Source organism: Canis lupus, chromosome 28 (assembly GCF_003254725.2).
Source record: "Canis lupus dingo isolate Sandy chromosome 28, ASM325472v2, whole genome shotgun sequence".
NCBI lineage: Eukaryota > Metazoa > Chordata > Mammalia > Carnivora > Canidae > Canis > Canis lupus.
In genome coordinates, this window is record NC_064270.1 from 17,771,296 (window position 1) to 17,792,417 (window position 21,122).

At 36.6% G+C, this 21,122-nt stretch overlaps 1 long non-coding RNA gene across 1 annotated transcript in view; it reads left to right on the forward strand.

Annotated features, from left to right (window-relative positions):
- LOC112672596 (uncharacterized) overlaps positions 1 to 10,050 on the forward strand; it is a 59,694-nt gene extending 49,644 nt beyond the window's left edge. The window contains exon 3 of the long non-coding RNA XR_003144373.2: positions 9,818 to 10,050. This is a non-coding gene — a long non-coding RNA (uncharacterized LOC112672596). The remainder of the gene's footprint in view (positions 1 to 9,817) is intronic.
- Positions 10,051 to 21,122: the final 11,072 nt, after the last annotated feature.

Sequence of the window (21,122 nt, forward strand, 5' to 3'; positions counted from 1 at the left end):
AGAGGAACTCACACCCAACCTAATTTTCAGGCAAAGAGTGAAATCATGGCCTTAGATCAATGAGATCTCAGTTCTGATGCAGAGGCACAGCAAAACCTAGCAAACTCAAATCAACCACACAGGTGCCACTGAGCAATGGAAGAGGAGTCATTCTCTGAAGGGAGACCTAAGTGACATTAGCAAATGGATATGGGTGAAAATGGATGCCAGATGTAGTTGTAGAGTGTGAAACAACATCTCAGCAGTCACTTGTGACTTCAAGTGAAGTGAAAAACTATTGAATTGATCATGGGCAAGAACCATATGGCTGCCCATGTGGCTTCTGAGAGAGAGGACTGGGTGTGTGGAAATCTCAGGATTGTAAGACACTACAGCTATTCCTCTTGGAGTCCCTAACAATGAAGGGGCCAGAGTGAAACAATTTCTACCTTGTGAAAACCATTCTTGTGTTTGCAGAAAATCACCATATTGGTGGATAGCATCAACAACAAATGGAATTAGCCTGACTCAGAGTAAGAACATAGATATTTCCAGCCACTGCCACTCTTCCTTTCCTACTCTCTTCTCTCTGCTGCTTTTATGGAGAGGGGCTTGACACAGAGGTGGGAGGAGAGATGAAGGGTGAAGAGAGGAGGTGTTCTAGAGCCAGAGAACCAAACCACACAATCCACATTCCTCGAAGGTGTTAGGATGTGAGGGTCTAAGATAAAATGACAGATTTTGTTCACAACCGATATCCCCTGCAGGGGGCTGTTGCGGGGAAGGAGGAGTTAGTATTTGAATTGCATTTGGGACTTATATCAGTTTGGGCTGAGTACATCTTCTAATAATCTAAAGTGATTGCTAAATCACAGAATCTACCTAATATACTGTTAAGGGACCAAAAGGAGTGGTCTGAGAGAATATGTTTGAACGCAGGAATTGAAAAAGGATAATTAAACCATTCCATTTTTATATTTAAAGTTCACAATGTTCAATTAAATGGGAAATATCTAGTTATCAGGTAAACCTAAAAATACTTCCCTTTGAGCCATAAGAAAAGAAACATACGAAAACGGAGGTGCTGTAAATTTAAAGACAATGTATTACATTGGAGGGTTTTTCTGGCCTTTAAAAGCTTTCCCATCAGTTGTTTCCCTTGAAAAGGCACTTCATAGGATTGATATGAGGGGAACATGGGCCACTTTTCAATTCTTCTGCCATTTGTTTATCCAGCAAGGATTTTTCATCACTCTTTGTGCAGGCTCTAGCGGTAGATAACATGTATGTTGAAGTGAGGAGGAAAAGATTCAGTATAGCAGATAAAGGGTCTTCTATAGAGAGACTGGAATGCAAAGATTAAAAACTAAACCAAAAGCCAACACTCAATCAATGACAGATGAACAAGTTCCAAATGGCATGAATGGATCATGCCGCTCTTGTATTAAAGCCCGTAAATAACATCCCAAAGCTTTTACAATAAATGCAAGTTACCCCTACTTCGCCATGGTGTAATGATCTTTCATGATCAGACCCTTCTATCTCATTATTTTAATAGGTTACCATCCTCTTCCACTGCTATGCTCCTTCTACAGTGGTCCTATGGCACTTCTTAGGAAACATTTGTGCTTTTTCTGCTTTTAAACTTTGTCTCTGCTGTTCACAAATACTCTTTCCTGGCCTTCCCAGATGGAAAATTTATCTCAACTTTTGAATAGAGTTATCAACTCACCTTGGTTTACCTAGGACTATTGTGACTTTAGCACTTTAAGTCTCATTCCCAAGAAACCCCTTGATCTGGGTAAACCTGGATGTCTTGTCACCCTACCTTCCAGTTTCTCAGACTTAATATATCCTCTGACATTCCCTCAGCACCTTATTTAAAGTATTCTCTGAATAAGTAACTATAAATTTGATTTCATCATAATGAAACAAAAATATCTCCAAAAAATACACTATAATCAAAGAGGAAGGACAAATGGCATGCCAAGCAGAAAAATGTGCACCTTTTGTCACAGACAAAAGTTAAAATTTAAAGAACTTCTAAAAAGAAGAAAAAGTTCAACTATACCATAGGATTACAAGTTACAGAGCTTAATAGAATTTCACTTACATGAGGGAAAATGCAAATTAAAACTTCAATGCAATGCAGTTTCTTATCTATTGACCAGAATTCCAAAGTGGTTTTTTTTTTTGTTTTTTTTGTTTGTTTGTTTTCTTTTGTTTTTGTTTTTGTTTTTTTGGTTTTTTTTGGAAACTGATTGTGAGGCTATGGGGAAACAGGTACTCTCAGACTTTGCTGCTGTGGATGCAAAGTAATGCAATATCTATGGTCAGAAAGTTTGCAACTTCTAGCAAAATAACATCTCTATTTTGTCTTTGACCTACTGATCCCACTTTAGGAATCTATTGCAAACATTACAAAGAGAGAAATACAAATCACATTTTTGAAGGATTATTAGTAACAACAAAAAACTAGATGCAAGGTTGGAGGTGATGAGTTATTGTTAATTCAGTAGTTTTTTTTTAAGTAAACATCCGGCATCATTCATGCAGCAGTTTCAGTTAAAACAGCAGGTATGGTTTAGGTTCAGCTACCAAATGCTACCATAAAAAACAAAGTCCTGGATAAGAAAGTAGGAGCCTATTTGTAAGTAATCTTCCTCCTATCAGCAAATGGGGATAGGAAGCCCCATTTGAAAGCAAGGATTTCTATTGGAAATCTATGTCTTCTATGTTTTCTATGTCTATTGGAAAGCACAAGGATTCTTTTGATTTCCCCCCAGCCAAGCAAATCAGTCTAATGTTTGATAAAATGGGGAATACAGGTATTCAGCTTTTCTCCTGAATATTTTTGGTTTGGTATAGAACCAAATATAATGTTCAAGGTAAGTGAACCCATCTCTAGAGCAGGAACATTATTGGATATTAAAACTGGAAGGTACCTTAGAGATGATGAAGTTTTTTTTTTTTTTAATAACCAACTTTAGAAAAATACTAATTTTATAAAAGAGTAAAATGAGGCCCAGAGAAGTCAAATCATTTTTATAAGATCACACAGCTGGGGCTGTAGCCAGATGGCTTTGGATAAGTTCAATAGACAGTGAGCTCTGCAACTACCAACACAATCTAATATTAGCAGAAAGCTTTGAGATTCAAAAAATGGAGCAAAATAAGGAGGAAGTGGATGTAGGTAAAACATGGACACTGATCATGTATCATTGGCCTCATAGATTTATTTGAAACTACTTTTTGCCTAAAATCCCATTCTCCATCCCATTTCAAATCTTGAGTTTATATGAGAACTAATGTACATTTATAGCCCTCTTAATCCTAGCTCTAACCAGCATCTTCCGTGGTCTAGATTCATGCATATTAGCCTCTAGGCTTGCTCATTTTTTGTCCAATGAGTGGTACATTTGCAGGTAAAGTAGACATTCATTTATTCCTTTTCCAGCTCATGTTTCTATCCACTTGCATTTTCTAATATAACTCAGTTTTCCTTTGGGGAATGCTCTCCCCACATCATTATGTAGCGTCTCTGTGGTTTGAATTTGGGTATGATTTACTCTACGCTGGCTCTGGAACTGGGCTTTGATTGTTCCTGTAATCAGCATTAATTCAACTCTTTGCCATTGGTAATAGGTAAAGAAATAGACAGAAACACTAGTTGAAGCCAATCAGTACATGCTTTTGCCTTAGTCATAGCACTTGGATATGGCAAGGGCATTTAAATTACATTGGCCCATCAGAATTAAGTCCACACTTATGTTTGTAATGGGTTCTCTTTCTGTCTCTCTGCCACTATCTATCTCTCTGGAGAAGCTGCTGAAAGTTATGCTGTGACAGCCTGAGCTGTTCTTGAGGCAAGAAAGGATAAAGGGCACTGCAGAAAATGAATGAAGAGAGGAAAAAAAATGAGATGACATTTCTGAACTATTAGATGAAATCAATTGTCATATCTACCTATCTACATTTGAAATTCCTATTTACATAAATCAGTAAATTCTGTTAATGTTGAAGTCAGTTTGAGCTCGATTTTCAGTTATGTGAAACCAAAGGCATTGAAACTGATGGTGGAGGTATTGTGATTCAGGGGCAAGATTTAGAGGAAATAAGCAGACCCAGATTCTACTCCAGCAATGACTGTATGACCTCAGGGTAATCATTATGCCTTTCTATACTACATTTTCCTTAGCTGTACATTTGCAATGGAATATTGTCCTTGACTGATATTACATGGTGTTGTGAGACCACATGAAATGATGGTTTGGAGTGAGAAAACTAAAAACCCTGTGCAATTGAACTGTAGGGGATATTATTACCATCAGAAGGTCTTGCAACTATCAACATGATTATTATAGTACATTGCTCCTTTTTCCTGCATTGCAGGAGACAGGAATAATTTATCAAGATTTGCACTTCTGCAAAGCACTTGATGAAAACAAGAGTGGAAGTTTCTAAAGCAAAGCGGATTTCATTAAGCTGTTTAATAAGAGTATTTATAGCCAAATTGTTTCCCAATTGACTTTGCAATCCTCATTTGTGATTCATAATTCTTGGTGAATAATTGCAATTATCATCTGCTTAATGAGACAATGATTTCCTCTCTCCCCCATCTTTATTTTCCTTTCGGTAAAACATTGCATTCAGTGCTGTGTCTGTCACAGAAAGTTGGTCCATTAGAAGCTCATTCCCAGCCAAATACCCAGAAAGCCAAGCCCAGGGGCAAAAGAAAAGTTGTAAGTGTGAGGAAGGACAATGCATATAAACTAATTGGTAAATCATCATCCTACTTAGATATATGCACAAATTTTTTATGATTGAAATAGGTGTAAGTGGTTTTGTATGTACATATGCAGTGAATTGAATGTTTGAGCCCCAGCCCAAATATGTTTAAACCCTAATCCCAATGTGATGGTATTTGGGGGTGGGGCCTTTAGGAGATAATTAGGTCTTGAGGATACAGCCCTTATGAATGGGATTAGTGCTGTCCTAAGAAGAGGCCAGAAAGCTAATAAGGTCTCCTTCTGCCATGTGAGGATTCAAGAAGAAGTCAGCAGTTTGCAACCTGGAAGAAGTTATATAAACAGTATGTCTGTGCATTTATTTAACTTTGATTTCTTGGCTCAATCATTTTGTTGCTGTGTTTTTACCATAAAAGCACATATTTTGCTAGAACTACATCCAAGTATTTTGGTTTTTTTTTTTTTTTTTTTTTTTTTAGTGATTGTAATTGGTAATAGGTTTTAATTTTGTCTTTACGTGTTCATTTTTAGTACATAGAAATAAACAATTTTTGTATATTAATATAACATTCTGTGACCTTATTATCTAGGAGTTTTATTTTTGTAGATTTCTAGGAAATCTACACCAGTTTTATATTACAATAGACTACTGCTTAGCCCACCTGACTATGACTTGGCTATTTGAAAGAATCTAATTCCTAGTGAGCAGCTCTGGCCATGTGTCATTTGATGGCTCATGCTCAAAAGCTCAGTGTCTGTGGGGACCTCATAGCATATCTCATACTTTTCCAACAATGTGTAGTTATCTGCTGCAGATGGACCTGTCTCCAAACCATAGAGGTCTATGTTGTGACTCTTCTTTTTGGACTTTCCATAAACTGCATGAGGCATCATTGTCCCTAACTCATGAAGATCTTGGTAATACAGGCCACATGGCAGGATTGCCTCTCATAAACTGAGCCAGTTTGTGTGTAGCCATTTATTTATTTATTTATTTATTTATTTATTTATTTATTTATTTATTTATCTATTTTTTATTTTTTTAAGCCTCATTCTTACTGGAGAGTTAAGATGTCATATAGTAAATGAATGAGACGGATGTTTCCAAGAAAGTGGAATATGCTACTTCAAAACCTAGGGAAGCCTATCAATTCTTTTCTATTTATTTATTTATTTATTTATTTATTTATTTATTTATTTTTTTACTAATGAGAGTTATAAAATACAGCTTGTCTGTTACTATGAAAGGGATTATCCTCACATGCCCTAGATCACTAGACTGGTAAAATCACACATGTCAACCTCTGGAGCATGCATGTTTGATCAGAGGCTCCGATTTGCTACTTCTTGTTCTTCTAGTCTTATCGGATTCATGTTCTTGATATGATGTACCAGTGTACTGTTCTGCAGAATTTGCAGATGATCCAAGTATCTTTGGCAATATTATGACAAAGGTTGGGAGTGTTAACATAATCCTGCTAACATCATAAGTATATGATGCTCACATAAGGTAAGTTGCTTCTGATTCTCCTTCCTGATAGGAATGTGAAATAGGCATTCACCAGCAGCATAGTCACATTCCATATGCAGGTGGATACGACCAAACTGCAGTTGGAGTTAATACCTGGTTAATTCTGTACTAGCAGTCTTTCCTATACTGTGATCCATATCATATATTAGGGGCCAGAGTGGTGAATTCAATGAAGACTGGACAGGAATTACTTCCCTCCATCCTTTGTGTCTTTGAAAGTGACACTCTATGTATCATTTCACTTAAGATGCATCATTGTTTTTTATCTACTCTATTTAGGGAGAAGGACTTTCGAAAGTATCTAATCTAACCCGATATAATCGATATAATCACTCTTTTCTGTGAGGAAGCAACATTAGGATTCTGACAACTACACGCATGTCCATTATGAACACACATTAAGAGACCAAGAAAATAAAATGTTCACCAAGTTTGTCTGCGGATGCAGTGGATCCATTCTGAACCAGATCTAGGCCAGAACTTCATTTATTACCTGCACCCCACATGTTGCATGCTCAACAGGGGATCATGAGTCAATGTAGACCATGTGTCTAATACTCATAATCCCAATTGCCTGCTTTTTACTGATCTTTCCCCAGCATTCAGTGGTTGCTTCCTGTACCTGCTCTGATATGTATTCACCTGAAGACTTGGAAGTCAGGCCTCTGCATATCCTCAGAGTGCTCTTTCTCTCTCCTCTCTGGTACCCTTCCTTATAAATTTAACTATAGAGTCTTCTTGAAAACCCAGTATCAAAAAAAAAAAAGAAAGAAAGAAAGAAAGAAAGAAAGAAAGAAAGAAAGAAAGAAAGAAAGAAAAGAAAGAAAGAAAGAGAAAGAAAGAAAGAAAGAAGAAAGAAAGAAAGAAAGAAAGAAAGCAAGCCCAGTATCCATACTGAACTGGAAGACACCAACAGTCACCTGGGTTCCCCTTCCCTGCACCTCAGCCTAGAAACCCTCTCAAGGTATAAGCTGAGGGACATTTGACTATTCTCCAATGCTTAAAAAAAATCTCTATTTTATGTATGTTTTTTGCATTTTTCTATTTGGTGAAGACAATTGGGTAAATTTAGTCCTACTTTATCTTGGCCAGAAACCAGGATTACATTTATTGTTTTATTTTAAATACCTTAAATATTTCTTTAAGTGGTTATTTTATAGCTGTCAATTACTTTATAGCTCTTGTTTATAAAGAACTCATAGAACTTTTTTTCCCATTAGGCTCCTTGATTTGTTATTACTAGCATATAGGAAGACTATTAATTTCCATGTGTTACCTTTATATTTGGATAACGTTTTCAAATGATTCTTTTAGATTTTCTAGGGTGATAGTTAATATCACTTGTAGAATACAAATATTGTTACTTAATTTCCAAAAAACTTATCTCACATTTCCTTTTGTTCTTATTTTACTGACAACACCATTATTTTTGAATGATAGTAGTTTGGAGCATTTAAAATATTGTATTTAATTTAAATTCCAATGATTCTAATATTTTACCATTAAACAAGAGACTTGCTCTGGATTTAAGGAAGAAACTCTAATTAAGTTAATGGAGTTTTTCTATTCATAGTTTACTAAAAATGTGTGAATTTCATCAAAATGCTTTAAAAATTATTTGGATTGTCTTAAGTTCCTTTTTTTAAATCATTAATATTGTAAATTGTATTAATAGATTTCCTAATAATAAGCTATATTTACCTTCTTGGTAAAAATCCTTATTGATCATAATATGCCATTCATCTTTTAAAGTGCAGTTGGATTCAATTTTTTATTAGTTACCTAGAATATTTGCATATTTATAGATTATTTTGGTTTCTAATCATATTTCTAACTGAGATACATGGACCCAAGTATTCTATAGATTTATTTTCATGGTAAAATACTTCCATATTGTGTCATATTTTGATGATATTCTATATTTAAGCATAATCTTGAAAATGAGGGTCACCACCCTACAACTGAGAACTTATATGAGTCCAAGGTCCTGCTTTGCCTTTGTGCTTAAGATGGATTTCTCACCAAGGATAGATTTAAAAAAAATAAATGACAAGATTTGGGAGTATGGCTCAGTGGTGGAGCATTTAACCACAGAAAATCACAAGGTACACAGACAACAATGGGTAAAAAAAAATGAGAGAATTGGGTCATCCTTAAAGAACATATTAAGATGGGCAGATGAAGCCCAGAAGAGTTTAATTGCGGCAGTTAATAATTTATTAAAGTTACTTGTGTGTGCGTGGTAGAGATCAGAAATCTTTGGCACTTGGTACACATTTTTGGACCTCACCCTAGATGAAATGAATTAGAATCTATGGAGTTGGGATATGGATATCAATATATATTTTTTAGTCTTTACAAATAATTCTGATATGCACCAAGAAATGAGAACAGATGTATATTTTCCCCTAATATATATTAATTTGTAAAAATAAATGAAATTATAAATAAGTGATGAAGGTTTTGTCTAATCCTATTCCAGCAATAAAAAGTAAAATAGCTATTTAATGCCTACTTTAATATTTTCACAATGCTAATTTATTTTCAAGTGAACTAGGCATATCTACAGATCTGTTATATGGCACCTGATTAAAATTAAAATTCATGTTTAAAGAGTACAAGATTGCTCATTAGCAGTTTTTGGAAAATTAGGAGTTCTGATGATTTGTAACTAGTAAATCAAACCCTGAAATTAGCAATTCTTTAAAAAGTATATTTATGTGAACAGGCATACTCATTATCAGTTTTATTCAACTTAAAAATAGAAAAAAATAGACCTTTCCTCTTTTAAATACTATCCCCTTTAATATAATGGTTGACATTGAGTGGCTAAGAAGTTTTACTCTATACTCTATCTTTTTTAAAGTACGCATTTAATTTCTGTGTATTTGTTTTGGAGGTTTAGGTAAAACAGGTGTAATTAATATAGGCTTTCAATTTAATTTTTGTACGTATATAGTTGTACATAAATACATAAATCAAAATGGGGTTCTATAAGACTTATTTTTCTTGAAAGGAATTCATGTTACTAAAATCTGAGAAACTTTCTACCATGTATTGCATGTGTATGTGTGAATGCACATGTTCCCTCTGTTCAATTTTATTTTCAGGCATATTTTGTTTTTGACTGAGATACTTTTGTATTTTGCTTAGTTCTTATAATTTAAATAATATAACAACTATGTTATCTTTGATGGTGTGTTGCAGGTCTCTGGTAACACAAAGTGGGTCTAGTTTCTTCTGGGGGAGAGCACTAAGTCTATAGCTATCTCTATTTATCTTTACACTTTCCCACTTAAATTTCTAACTTCTGTGAATAGATCCTCTAGATTTACTAGCTTAGCCTTATAAAATATCATTCAGTATATACTAATAATTGTTCAAGTAGCTTATGTATCAGTAGTCAGATTGTCTGTATATTCCTGTTTTTGTGTTGTGTTCCCTTTCCCTTCTCAACAATTGTTTTGGAGGGTTGATCAAATTTACTGGCTTTATTTTGAAATATTTAATCCATGTCACTAGTTTTTGTTTTTGTTTTAATTTTATTTATTTATTTTAGAGAGCGTGTGCACAAGAGGAAGAGGGAGAGAGGATCTTAAGCCAACTCTGCACTGAGTGGGGATCCCCATGTGGGGCTGCCTCCAGGACCCATGTCATGACTTGAGCCAAAATTGAGAGTCTAATGCTTAACCAACTATACCACCCAGGTATCCCTGATATCACTAATTTCTACTTCAATTTTTAAAATCTTTTTGCCTTTTAACAAACATTTTATGTATATTTTCTCTTTTTTGGTGCCTCTAATAAACTAAGATTAAATAGTATTTATTTTCTCTTAGTCTAAATATCTGTATTTTTTGAAGAGAGCAAGGATGGAGGGGACAAACAGATGGAGGCCTAACATTATTACTGATCAGGAAAAGGTGGTTGAGGGATGTGGAAGAAAGTCCATAGGAACACAAAGCAATATAAAAATGAAAATGTTAGAAAAAATAATGCACTGGTTTATTAATTTACTGGTTTGAGAGAGTCTGCCTAAATATCCACTAAACCATTCATGCGGGGTTATATCCAAATGCTTTTAGATCAAAGTCTCTGATAATAAGAAATTTATACAGTAGGAACTGTTGCTATTTATTTGCCAAAAGACATCACAATTAAAAGAGTAAAATGGGGATCCCTGGCAGCGGTTTAGTGCCTGCCTTTGGCCCAGGGCACGATCCTGGAGACCAGGGATCGAATCCCACGTGGGGCTCCCAGTGCATGGAGCCTGCTTCTCCCTCTGCCTGTGTCTCTGCCTCTCTCTCTCTCTCTGTGTGACTATCATAAATAAATAAAAATTTTTAAAAAAAAGAGTAAAATGGTAGTTTTGGAAGACAGAAATAGAAAGTCAGTTTGAAAAAAAAATCACTGTGATTTTCATAATTATAAAAACATTTTGGTTACATATATATTTATACATATTTAAAGGAAATTCCAGGGTGCAATATAATTTGAATACCAAAATATCCATCTGTGTTTTCTTCAACAAATTAATTATTGTAAAGTGATTTACAAATCCTATGCGCCACATGAATACTAAATGATTAAACTCAAACATGGAAGCAGGAATATCGGTATTTAAGGTAATTATTATTATTTTATTTAAGGTAATTATAACTTAGAATATTAGAATATATGGTCAGAAAAGAAAAAAAATAAAGTAATAAATGACAATTAGTGGAAATTTTCTAAGTATTCCTTTGATCTGAACACAATAAAAAGTTTGGATGTTGTAGTTTTAAAAGAAATCTCTTTTGTCTGTTGGTTTCAAATATCCTGGGAACATAGGTAACATTTTTGTGCCTCAAAAGGTCCCATAAAACGAACTTAAAAATACATATATATGATTATTACAGACTAGGCCAAAACGGAGCCAGCTGATAATTATCTTCACAATTACTTGCACCTGCAAGTAATTCTACTGTAACTGCTAAACTAGCCTTGTTAATTGGACTCTTAATCACAGAGGAAACAGAGTTCAGACTACCAGAAGGGTCATCTATGTTTCTAATTGTTTTCCTACAGAGAGTACCCTGCAACACTTTGTAGAAGTCTCTAACTTTAGTTTGAACAAGTTGATCAGATTGTGTCCCTCTGTTAGGTAAGCCAACTTCTAAAACTCTACCTTGCATAAAATAGGCACTTGATATCTAGTTACTAATGGACCAGGCTATTGATGCAGGTAGTAGGAGAAGTCCATCAGTTGGGCAGCCCCTGAAAGGGCAGTAGAGAACACAATGACAAAAGTTTTACTCTGTACGTGTACACTACAGTTGAAGTTGGCTTAGAAAACTGCTTGAGATTTGACTTCAGAATTGTTTTCCATAAGAGAAAGCCAAAGATTCTGATATCTTGTTTCAAGTTGTCCACTAAACCTTGTGTGCTTAAACTTAATATTGTTAAAAATCATAGCAGCTTGGAGTCTCATAGACCTTTTATATGGATGCTCTTCTTACAGATGAGGAATCGTAACCCAGAATTGATTAACTGTCCACGGTCACCTAGGTGCCAAACCTAGCTATGTTGTTTTGCTGTAATGAAAATGCACTTTTGGGGGTGCCTCAGTGACTCAGTTAGTTAATAACCAGCTCTTGATATCAGTTAAGGTCATAATCTCTGCATCCTGAGATCAAGCCCCATGTCAGGCTCTGAGCTGGGCATAATGCCTGCTTAAGGTTCTCTCTTTTCCTTTTCCTCTCCCTTCCCCACACTTAACACAATCTCTCTCTCTCTCTCTCTCTCTCCCCCTCAAACAAACAAACAAACAAACAAACAAACAAAATCTTAAAAAAATCCACACACTTCATGTAGAGGCAGAAGTGTAATGGCTTTATCCCAGCCTCAGTGTTAATGCTTTTACCACAGTAGGAGCATTAGACACTCAAAACATAAAATTATCCATTTAACCCTTTCTCTCCTTTTGTCCTTGATGAGGAAACTAAAGGCCAGCGAAGGGGAGTGGCTTCCCCAAGCATAAACAATAACTAATCATCATTGAAAAGCGAAATTATAGGGACATCTGGGTGGCTCAGGAGTTCAGCATCTCCCTTTGGCTCAGGTCATGATCCTGGAGTTCTGGGATCCAGTCCCATCTCAGACTCCCTGCTTGGAGCCTGCTTCTCCCTCTGCCTATGTCTCTGCCTCTCTCATGAATAAATAAATAAATAAGATCTCTAAAAAATAAGAAAACTGAAATTATGACCCATTTACACTCTTACCTTTGTTAGGGGCACGTTAATATACTTTCACTAATTCCCCATTGGTCATCGATATGTGATGGTTTTTATTTTTCTGGTAGGTAAAGATTTAATTATTCAGATCACTCTATCCTAAGAGAGATGCAATAAAAGACAGATTGCTGACCTATATGTTGCAGAAATAACTGAACACATAAAAATTGTTTATCACAAAGGCTCTGAAGCTCAAAGTTGCTGGTGATATAACACTAAACAGCTGAATTTCCCATTTTTTACCAAAAGCATTAAACACAGACACACGCCTTCCTTTCTAGATATCAATATGTTTTTTTCTGAAACCTTTCAAATAATAACAAAATTAACTCTTTGGGTAAGCCTGTCTGTTTTTGCCAGCTCTCCAGGAATCATTCTGACTCAGAGTCCTCAATATCCATATTTTCTTTCTCTACAGTATCTTCCTTTGTGACCTTAAATGTGTTGATCATGTTGATGACACAGCATTTCTGAACAGTGCACCATTATTCTCTTCCAGATTTGTTCTATGCTGCCAATGCCCTATCAGCAAACCCAGGTGGTAGTGCATTACCAGAAAGTGACAGTGGAAGGTTTTCAGACAATAACTAGTTGTTAGAAAGATAACAACCATGTATTCCTTCCTCAAATGATCCCTAAATGGTTTTTTGATCAAAGTGTCAAGGAGTCTAGTCAGGCCATCAGGATTTACGACCAAGTTTGTACATGCCCAAGCAATGACAACCACCACTTTGTGACCTTCCATTACTTACAGAAATGTAAGATCTCACACTGATTTCTGATGTGTTCGTATTTGAACTATGAACAGATGACCATTTCTGAATTGATGAAACACACTTCATTACCTCAGACATCAAGCCATCCACCTTCTATTCCTTAGTGAGGAGAAAAACAGACGTAACAAAAACAAAACACTCTCCTTTTCATTTTTCCCACCCATAAACCTGGTTGTCACTGTGTCTGGCACATTTCCCTGGCCTTATTTTCTGAATTCAGGGATAAGCTCTCTGTGTTATACTCAAGTGGTCCCATATTAGCCTTTTCATTTGAATCCAATTTTATGAACTACATCAAAGCTTTTACTCCAAATTTTCAGTCATCTCAGGGTCACTGCAGTTTCTAAGGAAGCCCCCTATAATGTTAACAGTGTAGTTTAAAATACTCTCATCTGCGGTTCACCAGAGTTGAGGTTGTAAGCAATTCTAGTGAAATTGGCATGATTTTTTAACTTGTATGCTCACCAGGCAATATCCTCCCCTATGCTCCCCCACAAAAAAGAAAATTGCAGAAAGCTTCTTCTAATATGAATTTTACTTTCTGCTATAATCCAAATGCACTGTCACTTTGCCCTTAAAATGGTCATTCTAGAACTCTTACTTCTTTGGGTTAGCTGTGGACTGGCCCACAGCAGATTCCCTGAGCTGGGGATGGAACAGGCTGAGGGATGAGACACAGAAGATATTGGCTGGCTGTAAGCACACTGTGTGCAAACCGCATGTATGCCGCACATGAGGCATAAGCATGCAAAAGATGCATGGCCTGTTCTAATCATACGTATCCCAAAAAGTATTTCTCCTCACTGACCTTCTGGATCTCCCATTTAAGAACTTTTCTGGCTTTCTGCAAATTCTGTTTTACTCGTTTCATTTATAAAACATGGGGGAAGAGAATAGATAACACCATCTTGTGTAAATAGTAGGTACTTCATAAGCATTTCTTCATTGAATATCGAATGACATATTGATGAACTATTACATCACTCCTTAATCAATGGAAACATGATTATTGAATCTCTCTGGTCAGTTAATTTTTTTTCCAGGAAATATGCTCCAGGCACAACACTCAACTTAGAATGAAAAATAAATGATCATGGGACGAGGAGCCTGGAACATGAAAAGACACACGCTTTGTGAGGATAAACTCCATTTAACCTCATGGATGTTTTCATTCTTCGTCCCACTGAACTGCTTACATCTTTGGCAAACTGGCCACATTTCCCTAGTGTAGGGCTCCCACACCATTTTGAAAGTCTCTACAACTGTTATTCCCAACTTGATTCCTCCATGAGACTTGATCTTTCTAAAAGTACTGCATACCTCTCTGACTACTGTTCATCCATAGCACCCCTACTTACACTCTAGAGATACCCATGTGTCTAAGTTCCCTATTTTGACTTTTACATTCTTGTACAGTATATGTATGTAGGTTCTTTTTTTTTTAAAGTAATCTTTTTTTTTAAATTTATTTTTTATTGGTGTTCAATTTACTAACATACTTTTTAAAAGTAATCTACACCCAATGTGGAGCTTGAACTCACAAACCCTGAGATCAAGAGCCACATGCTCTTCTGACTGAGCCAATCAAGCACTGCTCCTACTTTGACTCTTTAATCCTTTTCTTTCTTCACCATCTCCAATCCACTAGCAATAAGCAGCCTGCTGTAGAAGAGAAAAGGATTAGCAGACACCTACCTGCTCCCCAGTAACTTAAAATATAGTTGGATAAGTATAAAATACATCATGAAATGAAATAGAATAAGCAAATTTATGCCAGGTGACAATTACTGAATTATCACCACTGAGCTCTATATAATATCAAGAGATGTTCTATTTAAAAAGTTACACAATCAAATGCATTTAGAAAATATTACATTATTATATTTCACTTCTTCAGATTCCAAGTGTACATTAGTGTGCTAAAAGACCCCAAAAACTCTGTCCTATAATCACTAGTTTCACTTGGTGAGTGCCAGCATTGCCACAGGCTATCTGACTCTGGGGTCTTTTTCGATGTATTATACCTGATAATATTCTAGAAAGTGATGAGTCATCCAAGAGAATTTTTCGGAAGCACTGCATGGAATAAATCTCTTGTACTTTTTCCAGAGTTGTAAAACCTAGGGTGCTTCTTTCCCCAAATATGCAGGCTACCTCCCTTCAGTCCAATGCCTTCCCTGTTCTTGTTACAAGCTACCTTTCCAGGTTTATCTACGACTCTCCTCCTGTGCATCTGTGCTGCCATGCGTTGTTTGTCCTGGCATATCTGCATCTTGTGCGTCTTGTTCTGTGATCCAAGAGGCTGATTTTAACTGAGTTTCCAGCTGGGTTTGGCCAATGAGACAGAGCAGAAAAGTATCGGAGGGTAATAAGCCTGGATCCTGGCCTCATTTCCTGGGCACTCACCCCCTTTCACCCCCCTATGACCCATGTTGGCAATGGGTTCATTCTTCTGCAAAAATCCAACAATCCTATCAGTGGCCTTCTCCTACAGCTGTCAATTTCTTCAGATTTTGTAATGGCCTCTTCCCCTTGCCTCTTCATGTCTTAGCTGCTTCTTGCTCTTGATAGTCATGGCATGTTGCACAAGCCTTTGCTGAGTTTCACTGGCCCTCCTTAGTGCCTTGCAAAAGTTCTCATTAGACTTTCTGTAATCATCCATATGTGGATGGTTAGGACCATGGTTGTATCCTCTGGAACTATGAACTCATCTTTCCAGCAACAACACAAACTTCCTCTCCTTTCCTCATCCTGGTCTCCAAGGTTGCAATGCTGTTTTATCCATGTTCTAGCTATCGACATCTTCCTAATCATTCAAGGCCCACTCTAATTGCTGCTTTATTCTTTCACTTTTTCCTGCTTTTGAAAATCAGAACTCATTGTCCCAAGTTCCTCTTTATATTAGGCGGATTGTCCCCCATGCTTGTCCCACTGGCATGTGCCCTACATGGCATTTAGCACAATATCTTTTACTCAGCAAATTCTCTGTGTGGATTTGTTGAATTAAATTGAAAGGGCCACATTGCATATAGCTAATAGAAGAAAATAAAAGAGTAGATCTAACTCATATTTAACAACTTTCTCCACTCACAACTGTGTGTGTTTACCTTTTTAGTAAAGTGTTTGATGACCACAAAAGTAAAAATCCAAACTCTGTCATGCAGGCATTTTAGGAAAAAGCAAATGCATCACTCCCTTCAACATTATTATACAAAGATTATTGTATGTTGGACAGAGATGGGGGTCAAAAACCATCAGTGCCCCACATTATAGATAGAGCATGCCTTAGAGAACTAGTTCTCTGTTCTTCCATAAGAGTTCTATTCAGTCTAGGTGATGATGTCAGGTGTATTCTGCTCCTTTCTTCTCCATCTAGGGTGTGGATCATGATATAGGACCAGCCAACCAGATCACTCAATCACATGGTCAGAGTGATGCTTCAGGAATGGTCAACTCAAATGGGACTATGACAATCCTCACTAAGACATTGCCAGACATACTGAGAAAAACATTTTCTTGTTCTAGGATTTGTGAGCTGTAAGACTGATATTCATTATTTTAGCCAAGATAGGTAATGTTACAGTAACAAGATCCCCCAAATCACTAGAATAGCACATCAAAAATTTTATTCTATATTCATCTCACACAAGGTCTACTGTTGTTTCAAGCAATTCCCCATGTGGTGACTTTTGTATACAATCTGATTAAACATCTCATGAAAGTGCTGTGCCATCTAGGTACATGGTCTCTTCTGTCAGTGTTGCAGGTAAGACAATGCTGGGGAGGTATGAGCACGAGCTTCTCACTTTGTCAGCCTGGTAGTGACACATCACCTCTTCTTGCTGCATGCTGTCAAGAACTAGTGACACAAACTACCTAACTGTAAGAAAAATGTAGATGAGTATTACCACATCCGACTTTCTGTAGGCATCAAATATCCATGTGAAAACAGCATAACAGGGAAGCTAAGCATCAGCTGGTAAAATCAAGAGTCAAAGATCACATTTTCTGATAAAATCAGTTAAAGCCAGGACCCAGCTAGGCTGAAGCCTAAACATATTCTGGCTCCCGTAGGCACCCAGAAAGGCAGAAGCTTGTGTATTTGTGTGCATGAGGGAGTCCTATGCCAACTAATTATAAGAAATAGATATACACTCTCTGGCAGATGAGGCAGAAAAATGCAGAAAGAAAAAAATGACTGAGAAACTCGTTTTTAAAAATTGTTTTTATGGAATTCATGCTGCTTTTGTCTACACATGGTTTTCTGCTGCTATGTGGGTGCATAAGCAAGGTAGGCAGAAAGAAAAGTAGACCTTGATAATTAATTAGAAACTAGGAAAGCAAGGTCAGACTTACCCTTTATATAAACTTATGAATCTTCCAAAGAAACAACTTGTGGTGGCTTGTTGAGATTTATGGTAAGCCATCAAAAGGAATTATTTTGACAAGCTGCTCTCTAGCTTTGAAACCACTTTATAGAGTGGTTGACTCTATATAAGGTAAATTGTAAAAGCAGCCCCTAGTTTGTAAACTCTAATAATAACAACAGTTGGCCTTTACTGGGTACCTGCTATGTCCTAGGCACTACGCTAAGTGCTTTACTTAAATTTTATCAGTTAATATTCACGATAACTCAATGAATTTGATATTATTATTGTATTATACAAATCAGAGTATGGAGACATAATGAGGTTATGTAATTTGCAGAAGACTGATGAGAAATTATGCCTTTGTTGTTACAAATTAAGAATTTGTAGGTAATACTAAATTGTACTGAAATATATTTTAAAAGTCTAAATGTTTATCATATATTAAAATGCCATCTAGGATGACCTGGGTGTCTCAGTCAGTTAAGCATCTGACTTCATCTCAGGTCGTCATCTCAGGGTCCTGGGATCAAGCCCCACACAGGCTTAGTGCTCAGAAAGGAATCTACTTCTCCTTCTCCCTCTCCCTCTGCCCCTCCCCCACTCATGCTCAGTCTCTCTCTCTCTCTTTCTCTCTCAAATAAAGTTAAGTAAAAAAATACATCTGATAAAATAACTTGAAAAAATCATGTTTGGATTTTTAAGTGAGGAGTTCTGATATTTGAGATAAAAAATCAATCAGTGGAGACTGCTAATTTATTTCCTTATCATGAGCAAAATACTCAAATAGAAAGTGAGTAGTATGTCTGCTGAAGTGTGCAAACCTAAATAATAGATGATAAAGCCTCAGGAGTATTAATCTCACTTGGCATGAGGTTAAGCACAGGTTCTTTTGTGTTACAGAGCCTGAACTAGAATTCTGGCCCACTCACCCAATTAAAGGCAGGGCCTTTGGCAAATAAGTTAACATTTTTAAACCTTAGTCTTCTTACCCGTAAAATAGAAATGATAATGCTAATAGTATCTACCCTTTGGGCTTAGGATAGTGATTAAATAAGGTGATTCCCTGAAAAGGTATCTGAGCCTGCCACCCATTTTGCAGGAGCTTACAACATGGACAAACTCATCATCAGAATGGTCCCTATTTGTCATAATCTTTTTCAAATTAAACACACCAAAGCAACTAACTTTTGTCAGTGATCATCTTTGTGATGATGTGTTTTAATTTCTGGAGGATGGCTATATTCTAATTCAAATTGTTTTCAGCTTTCTGTTAGGTGGATTTTTTTTTCTCCCCAATTTTGTAATTAGGGAATGAAAAAACAGCGATTCAAAGTTAAGACACTTACGCTAATAGGATATAATTGCAATTTAACAGGTAGGAGTTAGTGTTTTTTGAGATATAAACACAGGATAATTGGAACATTTGGTTTAGAATTTGGACAGTGCTGCTGTGTTGAATAAAGCATCAAAGAATGCAAGTACTGTGAGGGGGAGGAAGGCTCATACTACTTTCTGTAAACAAAAGTGCATTCAATGCTGTTTACAGCGGTAAATGCATTTCAATGCTTGAAATTTCAACTTTTTTCAACTGCAAATCTACTTATTTGTTTGGAGTAAAGCAGCCAATAGGCAATTAAACACAAACAGGAAAAGAAAATCAAAACATGGCAGTGATAAAGTAACCCAAGAAACAGTGAATCTCCTGGTGTAAAACTCACTTAGATACCAGTAAATTACTTTGGAGATATTCTGTGCTGGCAGGGTGTTACAGCATCCTTCCCCTCTTCCTATTTGTGAGGTTGGTTACATTCCTTCTGTCCTTTTTTTTCTTTCCTCTTTTCTTCCTTTACTGAGGAGGAACCAGTCACAATGTGGGAGACATGGAGATGAATATGAATGCTACAGCTCCTCTTTGCCTGTTGGCCATGAATAATTACATACAGGGACACGGGAAGTATATTGGCAATTACAACATAGCTTATTTCAAGCTTGCTCTCATGAGGCAAGTCAATGAGCATTATAGGAGAGTTACCAGATCAAAACTTCAGTGTATGGGAAAGGCTTCCTAGAGGAAGCCACTTTTCCACTCAAGTTCAGAGGATCATACATAGATATGTTGTGTGTGAAGGTGAGGAAAAGGAGATTTTAAAAGAAGAGCAAATAGCATGTATGGAAAAGTCAACGCTAGCATTCTGAGACCTAGATGCAATCCATTATGGCTAGAGCATGGAGTTTGGAAGAGATAAATAAAATTAGAGAGGTAAGGGAAGTATTGACAGGTCCTATGTGGTACTCTGACATGATCACACATATTCTAGAAAGATCATCTTAGCTACAGTGCAGACAATGAATTTGAAGGATGTGGAACAAGTTTGGCATGTGGGGATTAAAAAGCTACTGCAGTAATTCAAGTAAGTGATATGGTGGCTTGAACTGTGGAAGTAGGGAAAATAAACATATATGGATTCAAGAAATGATAAGACCGAAAACTCAACAGAACTTAATGATTTCTTGTGGGGAGATTCATTTTTTATAAACAAGAGTAAGGATTCAGGGATGCTGCCCAGATTGCTGGCTTGAGAAAATGGGTGGACCTGTGAAACCCTGGAGAAGACATACATTCGTGAAGAAAAAAATAGAACTTTGAGGAAATCTCCCTAGGAAGGGAAAGAGGAGTTCACAAGAGAAACTGAGAAGGAACAGCCAAAGGGACAAGAGGTAAAGCAGAAGAACTTACTGTCACAGCCTATAAGGAAGAGGGTATTTAAGAAAAGAGGATTACGGGATGAGCACTGGGTGTTATTCTGTATGTTGGCAAATTGAACACCAATAAAAAATAAATTTATTATTTAAAAAAAATAAAAAAATAAAGATGGTATAACTGAAAAAAAAAAGAGGATTACATGGGGGCATACACTTTGGGAGCAGGAGTTATAAGACATTTGTTTGTTGAAGAATGAACAGGAGGGAGGAGAGAGAGTGAGTACAAACCTCTCTTTTCTCTGTAATTCTAAGTGACATGTAATAAACTAGAGGTACCTACTACAGGCTCATAGTCAGAGCAGGGTAGCTGTCCTCCCCAACAAAACTCAAGAGAGAGAGACACTGAAAGAAACTAAAACCTCTGGAGAAGAAAGATCAATGGAGGTTATTTAAACCTAAAATCAAAATTCTTAATATTAATGGGGCATCTGGGTAGCTCAGTGGTTGAGCCTTTGGCTCAGGCCATGCTCCCGGGGGCTGGGGATTGAATCCCACATTGGGCTCCCCATGGGGCGCCTGCTACTTCTCTGCCTATCTCTCTGCGTCTCTCTCTGTGTTTCTCATGAATAAATAAATAAAGCCTTTTTAAAAATTCTTAATATTAGTAATGAATACCCATGTATCCAGTGAGTAAAGAAGTGAGGAGGAAAAACGAGTCCCAGGACTGAGAAGCACAGTTGTGA